The 20,740-nt window shown below is 42.1% G+C and overlaps 1 long non-coding RNA gene across 1 annotated transcript in view; it reads left to right on the top strand.

Moving 5' to 3' along the window:
• Positions 1–14,456, top strand: part of LOC143963262 (uncharacterized) — a 76,117-nt gene extending 61,661 nt beyond the window's left edge. Inside the window, exon 2 of the long non-coding RNA XR_013270922.1 lies at positions 14,160–14,456. This is a non-coding gene — a long non-coding RNA (uncharacterized LOC143963262). The remainder of the gene's footprint in view (positions 1–14,159) is intronic.
• The last annotated feature ends 6,284 nt before the right edge of the window (positions 14,457–20,740 follow it).

Here is a 20,740-nt window from a genome sequence, read left to right as displayed (position 1 = left end):
ATACCAAGTTACCAGTCCTTATAAGAACTTTTGTGGACCAAGCAGGTTGTGTGTTAGTGATTAGCAGACTGTACGTCAGTCCCTATACCAATGAAGGACTGCTGCAGTATAGGGCAGCGGTCAGCAGTAGTGCACGGCAACCCTATGTATTGTGGACCGATAGCGGTCCTTACAGAACAGCAGACTGTACTGCACTCAGGCCTATGTACCGTAGCACCCTATACCAAGTTACCAGTCCTTATAAAAACTTTTGTGGACCAAGCAGGTTGTGTGTTAGTGTTTAGCAGACTGTGCGTCAGTCCCTATACCGCTGAAGGACTGCTGCAGTATAGGGCAGCGGTCAGCAGTAGTGCACGGCAACCCTATGTATTGTGGACCGATAGCGGTCCTTACAGAACAGCAGACTGTAACGCACTCAGGCCTATGTACCGTAGCACCCTATACCAAGTTACCAGTCCTTATAAGAACTTTTGTGGACCAAGCAGGTTGTGTGTTAGTGATTAGCAGACTGTACGTCAGTCCCTATACCAATGAAGGACTGCTGCAGTATAGGGCAGCGGTCAGCAGTAGTGCACGGCAACCCTATGTATTGTGGACCGATAGCGGTCCTTACAGAACAGCAGACTGTACCGCACCCAAGCCTATGTACCGTAGCACCCTAGACAGACCAAGTTACCAGTCCTGATAAAGAGCTTTGTGGAACAAGTGAGTTGTGAATGATTAGCAGACTGCAGCAGAAGGGCAGCAGTCAAGTATAATATTCTTTCTATATTTGGAAGAAAGAATATTATACGTGTACAAGCCTATTACCGTACCACTGATACCAGTCCTGAAAAGAACCTTTGTGGAACTAATAGTAACAGCAAGTCTTTAAAATTATCCTCACTGCCTGACACACTGCTTCCTGCCTGTCCCTATACAAATTGGCAAAAAAGAGTAGGCTGGAACGATTAGCTGGAACAGCTCTTTTGTGGACCTGATAGTAACAGCTAATGATGATGATGATGATGATGATGAAGAAAGACTAATCTGGCTGAGCTGTCCCTAAAATAGCAGCATACAGCGCTCTGTCCCTTTATCTAAACTGACAAAAGAAACTCAGGCTGCTGACCTAACACCTATACCAGTCCTGAAAAGAACTTTTGTGTACCAAATAGCTAGCGTTTTCTCTGTCCCTACTCCACACAGGATCCTTTCCCTACAGTGACAGAAGAAAGAATGTAAAATGGCCACCGGATCGGGTGTATTTATAGGTTAGGGGGAATGTCCAAGTGTCCATGAGCTGTCATGTCTCAATTGGTTGTCCTGTAACACATGATAAACGTGTCACGAAAGGTTAAAGTTCTTGTATACATTAAACACGTAAGTCCGCCGGGGCGAACGACGGAAAAAGGCGTTCGAACCCGCGGACGGCGAAAGTCGGAAATTCGCCGCGAAACGACCGCCGGGCGAACCGTTCGGCCATCACTACATGTTATTTCCACAAAATAATAAGGATTTGATTTCAGATACATATTTGTATGGCAATTTAAAACAGTTTAATGATATTATGTATTTATTTTTACTCTGTATTCCAAAGACTGTTTTTTTATTTTGAACATGTGACCAGCAGCAGAGGTCTGGAAGCTCCTCCTGCTTATGTTTCCCAGTAGACAGGCTAGGAAGAAGCTGGGATCTGCGACAGCTGTATATGGATTAGGAAAAAGGCACTTAGATTTTTTTTTTATTTTAATTAAAATAATTACAGTGCCATCATCCATTAACAGAAATAGAAGGGACAATGTAAATTAAACAGTTTGTATCACTTTATAGGTGCAGGGAGTCAATACCCTGGAAAAGGCATGCTGTCATTAAATGCAAACTCCCTTCTTGCTCATATGTTCTGACTAGTGACTCACATGATAGTGAAGCCAGGATAAACATAAGAGCCCTGGAGTCTGCAGCTTCAAAAATCAAATCGGCAGCTAGTGGCATCGTTAGGGGGGTACAAGGGGTGCGGGCCGCACCGGGGTACCATGCTACCGTAAGTATGCACTGCCCGTCCATGTGGGCAGGTAGGAGGTAGGAGCCGTGGCACTTTTTATCTCTTTATCAGAGATGCAGGTGGCCAGTGCCCTATCTCTGCTCTGCCTCGCAGTAATTACCAAGGGCAGATAGCTCTGCCTGACTTGTCACCAGGAGAGCCATCTTGCATGGGAGTCAGGCTGCAAGTGCTCATTTGTGTCTGCCCAACCCCGCCCACAATCCAACCCCCTGCATGCAATGAGCTGTGGTGAGGGTTTTGTGAGCAGCTGGGTGGGAGATATGAAACAATGGCTGCTATAGCTGCATAAGCTATCTAAAGGGGAACCAGCCTGAGAGGAGGGAGGCATAATTGGTGAGTGAAACTTTTGCACACAGAACAAAACCCCTGTCTCCCCCCACCACCTTTTGCACTGCCCCTCCCCTCTGTCTCCATCTCTCCATTCTCTCTCCCCTTCTGACTTGCTCCTCTACCCTCCACTCTCACATCACTTTTCTCTCCTGTCTCTCCCCCTCTCTCTCTTTCTCCCTCTCTCTCTCTCCCCCCTTTCTCTCTCCCCCCCCTCTCTCTCTCCCCTGCTCTCTTTCTCCCTACCTCTCTCTTTCTCTTCCCCCATATCTCTCTCTTTTTCTCCCCCCATTTCTCTCTCACCCCACTTTGTCTCTTTGCCTCCCTCTCCCTTGGTCAACTCTTTTTTCCCCTTTCTCTCTCTCTCTCCCCCATATCTCTCTTCTTGTTAGATACAGACCAGTGTATATAATGTACAGTATGGTGTCAAGGTACAGACTGGTCTGTATATAATGTACCGTATGGTGTACATATAATGTACAGTCTATACCCTGGCACCATTCTGTACATTATATACAGGCCAGACTGTACCCTGACACCATACTGTACATCATATACAGACCAGTATATATATATGTGACACCAACCCTAGTGACGTCACTGTCAGCAGCACAAGGTTCCATGTGCCTGTCATCACTGATTCCCCATAAATATGAGAAGACTCTTACTGGGTTCTTCTTTAAAAATCAAACCCAATTCTATGTGCTGTCCCTAGTAAGTGCACTACTTTTGGTTACTGTGGTTACTGAGGTGCTCTTGTTTGTGATGAAATCAGAGTCAATGCAACTGTTGCAGAGTATGTATGGAATTGGGCAGCCTGCTGTAGCAAGTAAAGAGAAAGCAAGTTAGAAAATGAACATAAATACACTATATGGTCAAAAATATTGGGACACCTGCTTTTATACACATGAACTTTAATGTCATCCCAGTCTTAGTCCGTAGGGTTTACTATTAAGTTGGCCCACCCTTTGCAGCTATAACAGCTTCAACTCTTCTGGGAAGGCTGTCCACAAGGTTTAGGAGTGTGTTTATGGTAATATTTTACCATTCTACCAGAAGCACATTTGTGAGGTCGGACACTGCTATTGGACAAGAAGGCCTGGCTCGCAGTCTACACTCTAATTTATTCCAAAGGTGTTCTGTCAAGTTGAGGTCAGGACTCAGTGCAGGCCAGTCAAGTTCCTCTACCCCAAACTCACTCATGGCCTGCACAGACTGTGCACCAATATATATATATATATATATATATATATATATATATATATATATATATATATATATAAATTCTTCAAACTACATTCTTATGGGATGCCCTAAAGCTGTATTTGGTTTTACAGAACATTACAATTCCCAGGGACAGCATGAGCACAACAACACTGTACCGTGACATCACATAAATTGCATGTGAAATTATTTTGTTTACTTTTACATTATTCATTGTCTTACATACAGGAGCAACAACCTAATATGGTTGATTTCCAAAAAAAGTTTTATTAGGTCGTTTTTTCAAAGACAACCATAGTAGGACTTAGAGTCCATTCACACAGGGGCAATACGACTTCCAGTGTGACTTTGGGAAGCAACTTGGACACGACTTGAGTATGAATCACAACGTGACTTGGGGCAACTTACAATGCAACTTGAAGTTGCCTCCAGGACAGGGGACTTTGCCAGTGGCCAATCACATAATAATCAGCTTTGTGGGAGGAAGGGGTTTGCCTAGAAAACTATTTTTACTTCCTGGAAAGTTGCTTCAGTTAAAACAGGGGATCCGACTTGGAGGCAACTTCCTTTGAAATCAATGGGTACAAGTCGCCTAGAAGTCAGATTGAAGTAGTACAAGAACCTTTTCTGAAGTCGGAGCGACTTCAGTAGTGTGCATTAAGATGGCTCTCATTCACTTACATTGATTTTATCATGTTGCGCGACTAGGGGCGCCTTGGGGCAACTTCAAGTCGGATCCAAAGTTGCCCCTGTGTGATGGATCATAATGGAGCAGGGACATTATAGCTAAAATATATCACAAAGTATATACTTTGAAAAAAAATGTAAGCTAACACTAGCAACTTCATGTAAATTGCCAAACAGTGTCAAAACATATTACATAGCATAGCTCGTGATCTTCTTTTCAGTGCCACACTTTGTTGTGTACAAAATTTAACAAAATGTCAACCCAGAGTACATCAAAACACCTCGAAACCACAGCCCCACATTCCAAAGATCAGTCAATTGTTAAGGTATAGTTAATTAAAAAAGACTTACAGTGCAATGTTTCATAAACAACAGCCAAGCATACAGCATAGTTGCTGGAGAATATGTAAGCAGCTTGATTGAAGTTTTGGGAAGTATGATATTTCAAAGACAGTGTCCATATATATTGTAAACACTTGCTGCACATTATGCAAGTATTTTTGCTTAGCCATTATGTTATAGGATAAGATGAGACATATGTCGTTCTGAAAAAAAAAAATCTATTCATTATTTCACAGTCAAGACCCAGAAATATTTCACGTACACACTGCTCACCATGTAAGCAAGTTTGCTAGGCCACAATGGAAGATGGAGAGACTTTCAAGACTTGCAAGATTTTATCTGTAAGTAAAGCTGGCCATATACTGTACTAATGCAATAATACAGTGCTTACAAATCGAATTATTTGCATATATGAAACAGTGCAAATAAAAAAGGTATTTAACAAAATCAAAGTCTTTCCAAAAATCTTCATATGAAGTGCTCAGTGCTCCAAATTCCATACAAAAGTGCTGAAGTGCTTCATATAAACATGCTGTGCAGTGTGCCACACTCCCCTCTCGCATCCCTACTCACCAGAGAAAATTGACCCTCAGCTTTTCAGTTTCGGGGTCAAATGTGCTTATATCTGTTGATGGGTGTGCTAGACCTCTTGGCGTCCTCAATAGGGTTTCCAAAAATGTTAATCTTGGGGCAAATGGGATATCCACCAAACTCAATAAAACAGAATGGTACTCATAATGAGGTACTTTTAAAACTATTTATTTGTGCAATAACATGAATCCACATACAGGATTCCAAGTAAAAACAGGCATGAAACAATCATGAGGCTCTTCTGTGTTCGTGGCGGCTCGACGTGCGTTCCACGGAGGGTGGAAGTAACCTTTTTTTGGATAGGCAACATTTCTAAGGCAAGCACATTGCATCTGGAAACAAAAAATAAGTGTCTCGTTTTGGAGACTGAAGACGAGTTAGTGATTTGAACTACAGATGTATGGTCTAGTGTCAATTTCTGAGCGACTGAGCATGCATATTGCATCTGGAACAAAAACAGTAGATTTGTTTTGTGTACAATTAAAAATATATACATTAAACAGAATTGTACCATGCATTTCAAGCCTTCATTAGAAGAGGCTGCACTTTCTGAGGCAAAGAATATGCAGATTACATCTATAAACCAAATCAATGTGCCACACTATACATGAAGAGGACTTTATTGATGAATTATATATTTTTTTGAACACTTTGTTGCATCTACCTAAAGACTTATTATTAATATTTGGCACGTTTTGCACTTTATGTAAAGTAACCAATACTTCCCAAATGGATTAATTTTTGTAAACGATATATGATATTTTGCACATTTAAGGATGTTGATCTTTATGTATAGCGCGGCACATTGATTTGGTTTATGTTTTTTTTGAGCACAAAGATATGGGAGTGTGATTAGTGCTAGCAGCTGTAAATTTCTGCAGTGGTATATATTTTTCCAGGATATATATCATCATTTTCTGTGATAAACTCTGGTAGCTCGCAAGGCATTTTTTCCATATTTATGCAGATTACATCTCCAAGGAAAACGATAGCTTTCTTTTACACAGACTAAATTAAAACAAATTAGACAGATTTGTTACTGTTTGTAATCCTTTTTGGCCAGGGTGCTTTTTGAGGTAGAGAGCAAGTTGATTGCAGATAGAAATAATACATTATTTTCTTTTTTTTCCAAGAGTGAAACAGGGCAGTACATTTTAACAGACTGGCCACACGGCTTTTAATCCTGTTTAGACAGGCTGCTAAATGTCAGCCATACAACAAGCAGATTGCTTATTTAAATATATATATATATATATATATATATTTCAGGTTATTTCTTTCCATACAGAAGAGAGAAACAATATAAAGAACTGCAGCACAGCCTTTAATCCATGTTAGGATTAGCTGTTAGTGTTAAGGGAATGAGCAGGTAGCTTGCATCTGAAAAAAAAGCAGACTATTCAATTTTTATTTTAAATTTATATCACAAAAATGTAAGTTATTTCAAGTAGACATTTTAAGCCTTTTTGCATAGACAAGAGAAAATTGAGTACTGTCCGTGATACTTTTTTTATTTGCACTAACATACAATTTTTCAGGACAAGCTTTCGGGGTATGTCCCCTTCTTCAAGGTCCAAGCAGTACTCGCATAGACAACTATTTCTTAGTGAAAGAGCAGGGATATTTCAGCAATAAATACAAAATCAAATGGTAATGATGATGGGCCTACAGCGGTGGTAGTGCCAGGCCAGCAGTGGTGGAAGAAAGTGTTAAAGGAGAAATTCATCTTTTACGAAAAAAATAACAAATGCACATATTTTTGCATAAAGTAAGTGCATTTATTTTTCCTGCAGGAGCCTGGAAAGGATTGCATTCATAATCAGGGGATCAGGGGTGCAATGTCAGGCTTCTGCAGTCAAGCCCTCATCAGAGATCTTGCAATCTATTCAGAACTACAGGCCATCAGCTGTTGTGGCTGATGATAGTTGTAATCTATCCATTCACAGGAAACTGTGAATGAATGACACCCGCACGGCCACAATGTTTTCACCAGCTGTTACACTGAGGCAGGGAGCAGAGGGAGAGCTGCAAGAGCTGGAACATGTTACATGTTCCACCCTAAATATGGGTGGAACATGAAACATGATCCTAAAAGTGAATTTATACTTTAACGGTGGTGGAGTGTATTCATGGGGGCTGGAGGTGGGATTTTCTTCAGGCCTACAGAGAAGAAAGGAGAGGTGTAGGCCAAGGGTGCCCAACCTTTTGAGGAGCAAAGGCCACTTTAACGACTTGGTAACAGGTCACAGGCCACAATGAGCGCAGCGGGCGGATGGCAGGTCTGTGTCCACTCTGCATATGTAGAACAGACACAGATGCAACCCACTCTACCCTAAGGGCCCTCTGATCTGCCCAGACAGAAGGGGACAGATCCCCTTCTGTTTTTTAAGCAGATCGGATTGCAGATAAGCGGGTGTAAGCAGACACGAGTCTGTTTACATCTGCCGCTCTATAGAGGTGAATGGAGGGTCCGATTGGGTCTGCCTGAAAAACAGACAGGCAGACCCAATCAGACCGATCATGTGAAAGGGCCTAAGGCTGCTTTCACACTGATGCATGGCGGTTTACCTGCATCTCAACTGACCTTGATCTTCACTTCTTCCTCATGATTCCTGCAGCTAGTTTCTGCTGTCCCCCAGGTAGTTATAACTGGTGGCTGCTGCTGGCTGTCCTCCAGGGCTGGTACTGCTGTTGGCTACTAAAAAAAAAAAAAAAAAAGAGAAAAAAGGGCACACCAGCCTTGTGCATTATCCTTTGGATATGTATTTATTGAAAACATAAAAAGTAAACTACTCACACAGTTGTATAAATTCTTGTAATATGAATAGTCGTCAAGTAGCAGCATCTAGTCACAGATGAACGGAACTCTCCAGAGGTCACAGAGGAGCTCACACTACTCACTACCAACTGAAGCATTTAGAAGGGACCATCCCTTCTTCCTCAGAGCTCAGCAGTGGGTAATCCCTCAGCAGTCCCCATATTAATACCCAAACACACACACACTTATGTAGCCACATGTGTATGCACATATGCACCTGTAATCAATCAATCAAGCAAAGGCCTAGGCCACTCCCACTTAGCCCAGTGGGCGGCCCAAACAATAAAATTCCCACTGACAGGGGCATCACTAAGCCTATACTGCATGTGCTATTAGACATCACAAAATACAAAAGGCTACAACTAGGCAGTCATTGTCGGCTACCAGCAGCAAAAACATTTGAACTGCTGCAACAATACTCAATCAAGCAAAAACGTTAGGGCTCTTGGCACTCTTTAGGGTGACTGATAGAGGATCTTACCGTGCATAGGGCTGCTCCATCACAGCTGTAAGCACGCCCGCATAGCAAACAGCGTTCCTGATCAATTACAATGCCTGGAATGCATGCCGCCATGTTTGCGTTCCAGGTGAGGGGAATGGGCTGTTGGGTATTGCCTGCTGGTACTACTGGCAGATACCGCTGGCTGGTGTGGCTGGTTGGTACTGCTGGCGGGTACTGGTACTGATGGCTGGTACTGGTACTGCTGGTGGGTACTGATACTGTTGACGGGTAATGGTACTGCTGGTTGGTACTGGTACTGCTGGCAGGTACTGGTACTGCTGGCGGGAACTTGTGGCTGGTACTGGTGGCTGGTACTGGTGGCTGATACTGGTACTGCTGGCTCTGGCACTGCTGGCTGATGTCCAAGATTGTGGGTTCCTGTGAATTAGTGTGACAGAAGCATGCGGCTGCAGTAGAGAGTGGAGCTGATGCTTCCTGTCACAGGTACTTCCTCTAGCGGTGGCGCAGTTCTTCGCGCTGATGCTTGGAGATGCCGGGTCTGGAACCCGTGATCTGGGCTTGCTGACCTGCCATCTCGGAGCAAGACGTGGCGGGCCACCCCTGGTGTAGGCTGTACAAGAAATAAATAATTTCGGTAGCAGAAGCCCTGGATTGGTTTATTTCATCAAATGTAAGACGGTCTACTGTGTATGGGTATAGACAACCTCTTTTACCTATCACTAAGCCCCCTGCATCACTAAATGTATGCTCAGTGAGGACGTTGGCTGCATGCAGCCCAGCAGATCAATTGCATACTGGGGACGCTCTGGTCAGTGGTCCATCCCGATTAACCAGACATCAAGTGGGATCTCCATTGTAAGGGTGTCAACATTCGCCCTTGACCCCATGTAATCCCTCACCATATGGCAGTGGATAATTCTGGGCACTGGGGAAAGAATGCCTTGTTTTAAATGCCTTGCTTAAGCTGGCCATGCATAGATTGAAATTCGACCAGTTCAGCAGGGACCTGCCAAATTTTTGATGCATGTATGGGCGGTGTGGTTGTCAATCTACCAATGGACCTTTGTACAACTGCTGTCGAATTTTCCCTACTTAATGTATTCTAATGGTGGGGACGTCTCCCAGCTGTCAGATTACAATAGCTCAGTGGGGAGGATTTTTGAGGTGGTAAGGGAATCAGGTTAGTTATTTTTGTTCAACCCTCTGGTCGGCCACTCCCACCTCTACACCTCCCTTTCAACAACAACCGGATCTATGCCCCATTTTCCATGAAACAATATACTGCCAGCCTTTGGAAAGATGGTAGTCAAGTTCCTTCAAAGCATGCCCTCCAAAAGCTTTTTGTGGTGTTGCTAACAACCTTATTCTGTTGATGCTGTTGAGAAGGGAAGGAAGGAAGGCTAACAAAATTAAATATCATTAAAATAGAGCTGATGGACAAAAAAGGAAAGTAACTAAATAGAAATCTTTAGCCCTAAACATTACAAGAAAATGAACACCCCCCCCCCCTTTTACATGAATAAAAAAATGTAAATATTACAATACAATTGTAGTATACTATCTATCTATCTATCTATCTATCTATCTATCTATCTATCTATCTATCTATCTATCTATCTATCTATCCAGGGCCGTCTTTAATATTGATTGGGCCATGGGCAAATTTTTTTTAGGGCCCCCCTCCCCCCATGCAATTTCGCTCTCCACCTTCTCTGAGACATACAATAAATAGCAGCTAGACTTAAAATCAGTTTACTGTATCAGATCAGGCAGCAATTGCGATTGGTTGCCAGAGGTTACAGCATATCATTACTGCTTACTGACTGGTTGCTAGAGGTTACAGCACTCCTTAAGGCTCACTGATTAGTTGCTAGAGGTTACAGCACATGATTTCTGCTTGTTGATTGGCTGCTAGAGATTACTGTACAGTAATACTGCTCACTGGTTGCAGCACATTATCTCCTCACTGCAGGGGGCATGATATACATATGAATGCTGCCTTATTTACATATCAATGCCGTTGGCCTCAGCTATTTACATATGCATGTCACTGCTATTTACATATGAATGCTGGTTATTTACATGTCAACACAGGGTCTGCAGGTGAGTCATCTGTACACAACAATAGGTCAGAGCTCAGCTATTTTTTAGCTGAGCAGCATTAGTAGCAGCACTTCACACTGAGATATCAGGACACAGCACAGGACTAAAACCTCAAGGGACAAGGGAATGTAAACTGGGATAGTTGGCAAGCATGAGGCAGCTGCTTTGGGCCCCACAACAATGACAGGGCCCAGGGCAGCTGCCCCTTTTGCCCTGCCTTAAAGACGGCCCTGTATCTATCTATCTATCTATCTATCTATCTATCTATCTATCTATCTATCTATCTATCTATCGATCTATCCCTAAAGTATAATGTAACATTGAAAATTATAACTTCAAAGATTATCACAAATAAATTACCACAAAATGAAATTGATATTACATAGAAAATAGTTTGGGCTTAAATTGAACACACAAAATAATCTGCTAGAAAAACGTATCACCTAAATGTGTGCACCAAGCACATCTGATCCCTGAACTGATTTTAAAGCATGAGGAACGAGAAGCATTTCAAGTAGAATGATTAAACAGCATCTGAAGAATTGCAGCCTCGTCCTAACAGCTTTGTTTTTTGAGGTAGTAGATTACTCCTGGCATACAGTTAGCATCTTGCCAGATTGGAGTATCACCGCTGACCTTGGAAACTGATGCATTTGCAGAATGTAGGGGATTTGTTTGGAGCTCTGAATGTTACAGTATGCAATGTGAATAACCTTCTCAAAGCCCAAGTTCACTGTTTCCTATCCACTGTGTACCATCCAGCTGCCTAAGCGTTGTTGTTTCACATACTCAGCTGTATTTAATAGCCTTTTTCCATCTTTTTCAGGATTAATCTTCATCCTACATCCTCCTGGCGTTAAAATATTCAATTGGTGTTCCAGACATATAGATCACTAGATCGTCTAAAGGCTAGAGTTACAGGGGGGCAACTTGTGATTGTACAATCATGCAGCTAAAATTACATGCACGTGATCCCCAGATCTGGAACATGTTACTGTACTGTACTTCTATGGCTCATTTTTAGTTGTACAAATGATATTGGCACAATCCTCCAAAATGGTTGCATGGCGAGTAGTACGAGATTTTTTATTAATCTTTAGCATGGGGAACTGAAATATGACACATATAGCTTCTTCGTTCCATAACTTTGTGCAAGTGCAACCATGTGACTACAATTTTTTGAAATGTCATTCCTGTAGCTCCTAAATTGATAGCAATGGTCAGCCTAGCACAGCACAGATCACAATTTCTGAAAAGGAGTACACGTAGGAAAAGTTTACCACAATCAAAGAGCATTTTTGGATATAGAATAATAATTCCTAAGGAGACAAACACCTGGTCTAATTTTAAAATTACTAAAGTTTTTGAACAAAACTCACAAGAAGCCTTTGTAATTGTGGTTTTTGAGGGTAAAATACAACTTTTATTTTGAACATTCTACAATGATTAGAGCCTATTAGGAATGCCTCCTAAATTATGAAGATTTGCCTATTGTCTTGGACCCTTATATACAGTAAAATGGATGTATCTGCTTGCCCCCAAATCTTCAGTTTTCAGCACATGGAAGTCACCTTTTTAAAATTTTGCATCTCCTTCCAATAAGGTCATGCATCATAGTTCTATCTCTCAAATTTATTGATGCTTTATGAACATTTATATTAGTATATACAATTTAAATTTTCTTTTATAAGTTAGACCAAGAGCAATGCTTTGCAAAACCTCATAATTCTTGGAATAACTTCCCACCCTGAACCTCTTCCAGGGCAGTTAGAAGGGGGTTCTGCTCTCAGCTTTGATTTTTTTTTCATTCTGTACAGTATAATTAAAAAGCAAGAGGAATAGTGAAACCCAGAACTTCAAGGAAGCGGAAACTCAGGACGAAGATGAGTGAACAATAGCTAAAGTCTGTACTTACTCTGCTGAGTGAGTATTTAATATGCTCAGGTTAGCAGTAGACTACTAAAACGCGTTCCAAACAATTTACTAGGCAGTGACCAGGAACCAGAACACAATGACACTTGATTGGCCGACATGAGCAGAGCCAGGACACAATCCAGAAGGTTAACAACAGCCAGGCAGCAAAGTACAGGAACAATAGGAAGAGGCAGAATCAGCATATAAGCCAGGATGGGTACACAACTAAGCAGCAAGGTGCGGGAATATAGGACAGGAGCAGAATACAACCCAAGGTTACAAAAGGCAGGCAGAAATCCACAGGCAGGTCAGAAGCAAATCGGGTGGTACATAGGAAGGCAAATATAGCAGGTCAGGGCATATATAAAGCAGGAACTAGCTGAAGACCACTCAGCAATCTGTTCATGTCATAGTCCAGCTTATATAGGCCGTTTGGCAACAATGCCAGTAGGGGACGTGCACTTGCACATTCTGTTGTTGCTGTGGTGAATAAAGTCTTTAGCTGATCAAATGTGGCTTGTGCTGTGACTCAGTGTACATTGAAATTGAGTGTTCTGCTATGTCAACTAAGTAATAGGACAAATGAGAGCAGAGAAATTCTTAATAAACATGCGATAGAAGTTGGTGAATACTACAAATGATTTTCTGTACATTGGTGCAGGCCATGTAAGCATGGACTTGACATTCTGTAGATCCATAGAAATACCTAAAGTAGAAACAATAAGTCCCAGAAATAGGAATGTTTCTTTTTCAAATTCACACTTTTCAGCTTTTGCATACAGTCCATGCTCTCTTAGCCCTTGTACACACGATCGGAGATTCTGACGGAATGTGTCCGATCGGAGCGTTTTGTTGGATATTCCGACTGTGTGTGGTCTGCATCGGACTGTTTCCGTCGGAATATCCGTCGAACCAACTTTTCCAACTTGCCGGAAATATTTTCCGACAAAATGCTCCGATCGGACATACTCCGATCATGTGTAGAGAATTCCGATCGGACAAAGTGCCACGCATGCTCAGATCAAATTCCTACATCAAAGCTATTGGCAACTAGCCTGAACGTAGTCCCATCGTAACTAAATTACGTCATCACGTTCTGAAAGATCGGATTTTCCGACAACTTTGTCCGACCGTGTGTATGCAGCAGTTTCGGACAAGATCCGTCTGACAAAATCCGGCGGATTTGGTTGTCGGAATCTCCGACCGTGTGTACAAGGGCTTAGATGTCCAAGTACCTTCTTAACATGTTTACAGTGCACCTCTATAGATTTTGAGAAGATGAGAATATCATCAAGGTACATGATTATGAAGAGATCAAAAAAGTCTCTGAAAATATAGTTTATGAAATGCTGAAAGGTTACTGGTGAATTACACAACCCAAAGGACATGACTAGATACCCCAAGTGGGCAAATCGAATGCGAAAAGCTGTCTTCCATTTGTCTCCTTCACAAATCCGTACCAAGTTTCTCCCACCTTGTAAGTCAAGTTTTGTGAATATTTTAGCAGTTCTAAAATGCTGAAAGAGTTCTGGAACTAGGGGCAAGGGATATGTGTTTTTGATGGTATCAGGGCTGGCTTAGCCCTTCCTTCTCTGGGCTGGCCGCTCAGCTGTCAGCTAATTGCCAGCTCTCTTCTCTCTCCACAGTTACCAGCTGTTCCCGATGATGCTCGTCTGACCTGCCTACTTAAAGCCTTCCAGCTCACTTCACCTCTGCCTTCGCGTTGGTCACATCACAAGGAACCATCTCCTGCGGTTTGTTTCAAGACTGGCTTGCTGACATCCCTCCTGACTCCTTATCCTGCTTGCAGTTGCTCTAATTGGATCCCTGACTTCAGGCCTGGCTGACTACCCGATCTGGTTACTGGACTCTGGCAATGCTTGACTACGCTTTTTCTATTTACCTTTTTATTTTTATTAATAAACAAGTGTGATTTAATTGTACTTCTGTCTCAGTCTGATTCATGGTTTCTGACAGATGGTTATTTTATAAAATTCCTGTAATCAACACAAGGACACAGAGAATGATCTGACTTTTCCATGAAGAATATTCTGGTTCTTGCAAGGGATGTTGAATGTCAAATGAAACCTTTCTCAAGATTATCAATAATGTATTGGTGTAAGGCTTCAAGTTCTAGTTCAGACAGGAGAAGAATGTGCCCAAAGGGTATTTCAGCTCCTGGTCAGCCTTTTTTTTGTTAAAGAAACATCTAGGAACTCATGGTACACTGGAGGAACAAACTATGATACAGAACAATCAGAGTAGAGGCCAGGAAAGGGCGAAGGTTTAATGTACGTAGACTAGAAGCAATACTGTCAGCAGGAAACAGAAGGAAATGTCACTTTCTCTGATCCCCAGTTTATTGAAGTGTTGTGTGCTTGTACCACAGAATGCCAGGGAACAGGGGACATGGGATAATGCCCAAAATCCAAAATATTCTCGATGACTGGTATCAGATAAAGTCAGTGGCGGGCAATTTTACTGAGTTATTATTCCAGACTTAAGGTGAGATCAGTTGGCCAGGTGGATGGATAATTGTTGATGCTTAGCTTGCAGGGGAATCTGGGACTGCTGAGCAAAGCTGATGTCCATGAAACAGCTGCAGACTCCAGAATCAATGATAGCTCGAACCTGGTTTTACTTTCCGGAAATTTGTAGTGAGAGAGATAAGGTAATGTTAGTAGACTGACTTCCCACAGAGCAGTTAGCGAAATAAGTACAGGGAGCAGACTTAGACTTACTGGGTCTCACAGAACATTTTTGAAGTTAGTGGCCTGCTTCCCCAGAGTAAAGGAATAGGTTATTCTGGTATTAACGCAGTCTTTTCATACTAGCAAGTGGTAAATGTATGAGTCCTAGATTGCGACATCAGAAGACTTGGGTATATTGACAGGTGGTGGAAGTATGGGAGCAGATGACTTTTGTGGCAATATCCAGGTAGGTCTGGCACTACTGGATCTTTCAGTTCACCTCTCCCTGATCTGCAGTCAAGCTGGATAGCAACACTTATGAGGCCATTAAGAGAACTGGTAACCCCCACTTTAGCAAGTTTTTTTTTTTTTAAGGCCTTCAGAGAGGCCCAAATGGAAATGATGCTGTAGTGCTGCATTGTTTCAGCCAATGTCAGAGCTCTACTTGCGAAATTCTGCAACATAATCTTCAACAGGTCTGTGACTTTGCTGGAGCCCATGTAGGGTGGATTTGGCAGTAGAAAATCACTGTGGGTCATTATAGAGCTGAGCCATAGCTTCAAAGAATGCGTGATAGTGTTCAAGACAGGATTGATCTGTTCCAGAAAGTGATGAGCCCAGGACTGTGAGTTCCTGTGAAGTAGTGAGATGGAAAATACCACTTTAGTAGATTCAAGAGAAAAAGTCTGTGGCTACAGGGCAAAATACAGCAAACAAGCATTCTTAAATGCCTGAAACTTGTCCCGATCACCTGAGAGGTCTCTGAGATCTGGCTGAGTGGTACTGTCGCTTACCTAGTGGAGAGGGGGCTTCTCTTTCATTCCTTGTCCAACACCCCCAGTAGTGATAAAAGGAGGTGTGAGGAATGGCACAAGGGCCAGTGTAGCATAGTGTGTCAGCTGGTGTCTGCAGGTGTTTGCAGGATGCAGATGACCGTGGATCATCAAGGCACAGGAACAATAGGCAGAGTCAGGATACAAGCCACTATTGGTATACAGCTGGGCAGAAAATTACAGGAACGAAGGGCAGAAGCAGAGTCAAGGTACAAGTCGAGGTCACAACAGGCAGGAATTTAGGGGAAGCAAGCCAGGTCATGCACAGGAAGGTAAATATAGCAGGTTACAGCGTAGGCAAGGCAGGAAATAACTCAGCAGTCTGTTCATGTCATAGTTCCAGCTTAAGTAGGCTGTTTAGCTTCAATGCCAGGGCCGGGCACATTCTGTCTTGTGCGCACGCTAATAATTTTGCGAATGCATGCCAATGTCCTCTTGCAGTGAGCCTTTGCTCAGAATTCTGAGCATGCCGTAGTCTTCTAGTTCCAATATGTACCAGGCTTTTCTTACACAATCACAGTTCTAATGTCACAGTGTTGATGGAACAAGAGTCCCAACCCTGCAAAGTCATTTATTTAGGTAGCTGTGTAGGACTTAGGTGCACATTACAAGGAAGTATAGTACTTCCTTATTAGGGCAGTAATGTAACACAGGAGTTGCTCTCGGAGCTCAGACTCACAGGGATCCCACTTTGCCCTAACTTTGGAAAGTGAACACATAATTGGTCCTTTTTACCAGTAAACCAGCCCAAGCACAGCTTATGGATCAGCTTATGTTCTTAAACATACTCTCATAGTGCGTCCTGCCTGCCATCTCTACTGCTGGGGGTCTAACAGATAGAAGAAGCCACTGAGTGACTCACCTCAGAAGACCAATTTTAACCAATTTTAGGTCAGCCAAATCTTCTAAAAGTTGCAGTCTTTTCAAAATTAAATTACCATTCTTCTGTTTGAACTGAATTATTTTTACCTAAAATTGAAGTCTCACACCTTTTTATCTCTATAAAGCCCTGTAACCCTGCATGTTATAATTTGTGATGGATTTCTCCAAGGAATGCTTAAAAACAGCTTTTTCTCTCAGTAAAATATACAGATTCGTTCCTGCAGTGCTTTGTGCTACCGTAGCTGAGTAACAACAGCTACACCCCTCAGAACAAATGTCTTATCATAGGCTTACATAGTCGCATATAGTTACATACATAGTCTGGTTTAAAAAAGACACATGTCTATTTAGTTCAACCAATGAAAGGGGAAATTTGTCTTACAATCGTATATACAAAATGCTATACCCACAGTTGATCCAGAAGAAGGCAAAAAGGCCCAGTTGGATCAACTTTACCTATAAATGTTAGTATCTAGTTATACCATGCACTAGTCACAAAGCCTCCCTTGGACCCAACCAATTTTAACAACCCACACCCCATCTCCTTGCTTCTCTTTTCCTCCAAACCCCTTGAACACCTGATCTACAACCAACTGAGTGACTACCTCATAAAGAATAACCTTCTTGACCCCCTCAGTCTGGATTTTGCCCTCAACACATCACAGAAACTGCTCTCCTAAAAATCACAAATGATTTCCTAACAGCAAAAACCAATGGACACTATTTTATAATCCTACTTCTGGACCTTTTGCCTGCCTTTGATATGGTTGACCACCCCCTCCTCCTCAAAAAACTTCTACTCCTTTGGTATCCATGACTGTGGTTTTTGCTGACTCTCATTCTACCCTGTTTCCTCTTCCTTTCTCTGTCAGAGTCCCCTAAGGTTCTGTTCTCGGATCTCCCTTAGTTTTAATCTTTACCTCCTCCCTGGGTCAGCTGAAAGCCTCCCATGGCTTTCAATATTATTTCTAAGCCGACGACACCCAAATCTATCTCTCTGCTCCTCAGCTCACAACATCAGTCTCCTCACACATCACTAATTTACTGACCGACATATCAGTCTGAATGTCACACCACTTCCTCAAACTCAACCTGTCCAAAACCAAGCTTATAATTCCTCCCCCATGTGCCCCTTTCCCTAACTTCTCTGTCAAGATCAATGGACCAACCATCAACCCGTCCCATGCTCGGTGTAATCCTGGGCATAATCCCACATCCAATCACTTTTCAAAGCTTTCCACCTCAACCCCAGCAACAACTCTAAAATACGTCACATGACACCACAAAGCTCCTAATTCACTCCCTGGTTATCTCTTGCCCCCGAAAACTACAACTCCCTTGGCTTACCTTTACATAGGCTATTCCCCCTCCCATAGGCTTCAGTCCTTCATGAATTCTGCTGCCAAATTCATCTATCTTACCAACCATTCAGTGTCTGCCACCCCTCTCTGCCAATCCCTTCATTGGCTGCCACTTACCGAACATGTTAAATTCAGTATACTAACAATAACTTACAAAGCCAACCACAACTTGGCCCCCAGCTACATCACTAACCAAGTCTCAAAATACCAACCAAATATTTCTCTTGGTTCCTCCCAAGACCTCCTGCTCTCTAGTTCCCTTGTCACCTCCTCCCATGCTTGCCTCCGGGTCTTCTCCCGAGCCTCTCCCATCCTATGAAATTCTCTACCCCAACCTGTCCTACTATCTCTTACTCCTACTTTTAGGCGATCCCTGAAAACTTTTCTCTTCAAAAAGCCTATCCCGACTTCATCTAACAACTGTACTTATATTTTCTCAATCAGATATTACCTTTTGTATCACTTGATCCTCCCCTTTAGATTGTAAGCTCTAATTAGCAGGACCCTCTGATTCCCCCTGTATTGAATTATATTATAATTATATTATAATTGTACTGTCTGCCCTCACGTTGTAAAGAGCTGTGCAAACTATATAAATCCTGTATAATAATAATAACAATGGGCAGAAATCAGGAGCTGGGCTTTCTCACTGTTTTGTCTCTTATCCTGATTTTCAGGAACACAGGAAAGTGTTTTGGGGATAGCAGTGATTCAGCATTCTGCACACTGTGTCTTGTGTTTCTTTCTCTCTTCTATAAAATGCTGAACACAACGAATACGAAACAGCTTAACTTGTGACTTCCACTGCTGCATGTTCTGCTCTGCAGGTGTGCTGCGAGAGGACAAATGGGGCCACCCATACAATAAAAACAGTCTTTATATACAATGCCACCAATGATAAAGTACCTTATTTGCAATTTGGAAAAATTATAAGGATGGTGTGTAGGATTAATGTATGGAATACATAGTAAGGTTACCACTCCCCGATTTTAACTACCCCAGTCACTAAAATGTCATTATTAATAAAAAGAGTCAAACTACAAATAAAGTTTAACTTCATTCAAGCACTCACAATATAGTTAAAATGTTTGTTAACCCAACACTTCATATTTTAGATATATGCCTGCTGTACCATGTACTTATATGAGAAAGTATTGAGTTCTCATTGTATTGCTTCCTTTATGTGAAATCTCTGGTGTTCCTGCTAGTCCCCTTGCTTTCCTATTAAAAACTCACCACAGTAACAGGATAGCACACCTTGGTCAGTTCTCTAGCTATGCTAGGAACTCATTGTACTCTCCTCTAATGATCAGCCTTTTCCTGACATGACCCCACTGCACAGCAATTCACTGGGAAGCTCAGTGTGCTGCTACTTCTCCTCCCCCAGCTCTTATGTAGCTGAGAACAGAAGGAATGAAATCACTTATGAAAAAGGGAAAAAGGTATTTATATATATTTTTTATGTCTACACACAAATGTTTTCCCTTTCATTTCTATTTTTAACTGAATAGTTGGTTTACAAGGTGATCATTTACAATTACTTTAACCACTTTCAGACCAGCCACCGCAGTTGTACTGTGGCAGATTGGCTCTCCTGGGTGAATCACCGGTCTGCCGCTGTAAGAGCTCTAGGGGGCATGATGCCAGAGCCGATGCACGTAGCCGGCGGCTGCGATGTCCCCTGGCCACCCACGATCACTCCTGAGATAGACAGATTGGGGATCTGTCAATGTAAACAGACAGATCTCCGTTCTGTCAGGGGAGGAGAGACAGATCTGCTGTTCCTAGTGATTAGGAACAGCGATCTCTCTCCTCCTCCAGTCACTACACTCCCCCCCCCCGCGAGTTAGAAAACCTCCCTAGGGAACACTTAACCCCTTGATCGCCCCCTAGTGTTAACCCCTTTCCTGCCAGTGACATTTATACAGTAATCAGTGGCTACTTTTAGCACTGATCATGGGAATATAAGTCACTGGTCCCAAAAAAGTGTCAAAAGTGTCTGATCTGTCTGCCACAGTCCTGCTATAAATCGCTGATCACCACCAATATTAGTAAGAAAAAAAAAGTATAATAAAAATGCCATAAATATATCCCCTATTTTGTAGACACTATAACTTTTGCATAAAATATATATATATATATATATATTTTTTTTTTTTTAGCAGAGACTCTAGAGAATAAAAGGCGATTGCTGCAATTTTTTCACATGCTACTTGTGCAGCTGTTTTTCAAATGCAACTTTTTTGAATAAATACACTTGATGAATTTTAATGCAAAAAAACACAATTTATAACCCAATTTTTTTGGTAAGGTATAAAAAGATGTTATGCGTAAGTAGCAAATAGCTTGTGGAATGGTGACAAACTACAAAACATAAAAATCTTTAAAAGTATGCGTTTGCTTCTGTGCGCAAGCATGGAGGGAAATTTTTTATTATTTTTTTATTTTTTTATCACTTTTA

This window comes from Lithobates pipiens, unplaced genomic scaffold, assembly GCF_037356315.1.
Source record: "Lithobates pipiens isolate NorthernLeopardFrog02 unplaced genomic scaffold, aLitPip1_a1.2 Scaffold_8, whole genome shotgun sequence".
Lineage (NCBI taxonomy): Eukaryota > Metazoa > Chordata > Amphibia > Anura > Ranidae > Lithobates > Lithobates pipiens.
Note: the sequence above shows the minus strand (reverse complement) of the source record. Positions and strands in the feature narration are given on the sequence as shown.